Below are 2,770 nucleotides of genomic sequence, written 5' to 3' on the forward strand. Positions count from 1 at the left end.
CTAAGTCAACGGCAGCATCCACTTCAAGTGACATTAGCTCTCCTCAAGGTCAAGCACCAAATATAAATTCATGTACTGCCAAGATTGGATGTGATACCATGCTTGGGCATGTAAATCAAGGTTCAGCAATTCCAAAAGCTTTTACAAACTGGTCAAAAAGAGCATATCTGAAGCAATAAAGAACTCAGCCACTGAGAGTGAACTAACGTTAATGGCCTTCCTGATGATGTTACCAAGTATTGTCCTGCACTAATACCTCGCTCAGATTTTCAGTCACTGAGATTTGTTTCGAAAGCATGGAGGAGTTTCATCCTGAGCAATGAATTTTATATGGCAAAGAAAACTAGCTGGCACCCTTGAAGAGTGGCTTTATGCGCTGACTGCAGATTCATGTAGTGGCAAAATGCAGTGGCAAGTTCTTGATTCTGCCCGTGGTAAATGGGAATTTCTTCCATCCATGCCTGGTCCTTTGAAGAGAGCTTTTGGGTTTGCTGTGATAGATAAAAAATTAATGGTCGTTGGTGGATTGGTTGATAATGGCTACTCAGCAGAGGCTTCAGCAGATACATACAGTTATGATCCAATATTAAATAGGTGGAGTTTGCTCGCAAAGATGAATGTGGCACGTTTTGAATTTGTTTGTTCAGTGGTTGATGACCTTGTTTATGCAATTGGAGGTCATGAACCAGATGGGGAGGGTCTGTCTAGTGTTGAGGTATTTGATAGGCAACGAAATAAGTGGACTCTAATAGAGAGTCTGAAACGTCCAAGATGGGATTGCTTTGCTTGTGGACTGGAAGATAAGCTGTATGTCATGGGCGGCCGTTCAAGTTTCACCATTGGGAATTCAAGAGGCATGATAATTCTCATAATCTGGTGTATTTTCGTTCTCAAGCATGACTTGGTCATTTTCGTTCCTCTTGTTCAGTCTTGAAAAAGAGTCCCTTGGTTTCGTGGCAAGTTCGAATTCTTTGATTAATGATATATTGTCGGTGACATGGCGGCACACCTGTATTGTTCTAAGATAACATTCGAAGATGGTAAACTTGTTGCGCAGATCAGAGAGGCACGTGCAGAGCATCTAATAAATAATCTCTGATAACACTTGGCGTCCTCGAATGTATATGCTTCTCATAACAAATAAACAATACCATTACAGTTACCAAAAGTGACTCATATACATACGGCTTCACATGTTCTTACAAAGAAAGAGGCTTGTGATGTATATATGCCGATAAAGAAACCAAATTGTCATGAAATTGCCGCAACCAAGTGCAGAGTATTCGGGTGCCTTGATGGGAATTGAGCAGTAATGCAAAAATATTCAATTTTGAAGTCGTATCAGTTAGGGGTACATGGACCAGAAGCAGATGTTGGTACTTTGTGTGTTGGACCAGGTTATATATTTCATTATTTTAAGGACACATAAGAAGTCTCAGAGGTTCGATGTGTGAAGAATGCAAATGTTCCTTTGAGTTATCGCTTGCTGATACTTCAGCTGGTACCAAAAAAAAATTGAGAATTTCCGTTCCACCCTAAGATGTATTAAGTTTTGGGCAAAAGATAGAGACGGTGGTGACTAAGCATGCCTGCAAACATTGGGAAATTCTGTCAGCGGCCATACATCAACACTGTGGGCGGTTTTCTTTTCACTTTTCCAGAGACAGAATGGTCTTTTGCAGCGATGATTTAACATTAATGGTCTGAGATACAAGCATAAGCCCAGCAGAGAGAGATTCAGTACTCTTACATTCTATTTTGCCAATTCAAAGAATCCCTTGCTGCTTTTTATTCGTCTTTTATAACTCAGCATTCACAAAGGAAGACATCAAGCTTTGAGCTCAAAGAAGTTTATTGGGGAAGAATATGGAAATACAAACATGTGGAAAGCTTATTGATTCTTTGCTTGAAAAGGTTCTCTATATGAACATCCTGTCTTCAGATTACTTCAAGGAATTGTAAAGGCTGAAGACCTACCATGAAGTTATTGTTTTGTCTTCTCTACAAATTTTTACCATGAAGTTGACAGTGAAGCAAATGCATGGGCTTCTTAAGCACGAGGATTCTCCATATATGAAATGTATTGGTTTCTTGTACCTGAGTTATGTTGCAGATCCAAGGATGTTATGGGGATTGGGTTGAGCCTTATGTTAAGGACGAGGAGGAATTTTCTCCAGGATAAAAGGATGAAGTGACCTCTTGATGTGTTACAAGTTTCAGTGGATGCAACTGTTGGAAAAGTGCAGCCATAAGCATAGTGTTAGCAGAAACCAGTAAAGAGGACTGTGTTTTTAAATCACACAGCAGTTTCGTAGCGCGCTACGAAACTGCTGTAGGTGATGATTTTAAAAGCGCAGAGCAGCTAGTGTGACACGGTGAGCGGGGGTTTGAGGAAAAGGAACAGATGTCTATCAAAGACCACCTACAGCACATCAGAAACCTGGCATCACTCCATACTTGGGGTTATTAAAGGATTTGGGAGCAGACTGCTATATGTTAGGAGAATGTTGGGAGACAGAAACCATTATAATAGGAGCACACCTTCCGGTCATTTAATGAGCTATCAGCGCTCTTAAACATCCTAAATCACCATCCATTGCACCTGTAGCTCAGCTATATCAGATTAATTGAAGGAGGACAGCTGTTAAAGCATTCAAGAAAGCATCAAGCATACGAGGAGAATGAAATTAGTATTTTATTTTGATTAGGATAGTGTGTAATTATAGTTCAGCATATTTGTAATTAATGCATTAGTGAGTAGCATGTAGGA

At 40.1% G+C, this 2,770-nt stretch overlaps 1 pseudogene; it reads left to right on the forward strand.

Annotated features, from left to right (window-relative positions):
- Positions 1 to 204: 204 nt before the first annotated feature.
- LOC149266883 (F-box/kelch-repeat protein At1g67480 pseudogene) lies at positions 205 to 934 on the forward strand (annotated as a pseudogene).
- The last annotated feature ends 1,836 nt before the right edge of the window (positions 935 to 2,770 follow it).

Source organism: Pinus tabuliformis, chromosome 6 (genome assembly GCF_031772625.1).
Source record: "Pinus tabuliformis cultivar Carrire ecotype Pingquan chromosome 6, CPIR1, whole genome shotgun sequence".
In the NCBI taxonomy this organism is placed as follows: Eukaryota; Viridiplantae; Streptophyta; class Pinopsida; order Pinales; family Pinaceae; genus Pinus; species Pinus tabuliformis.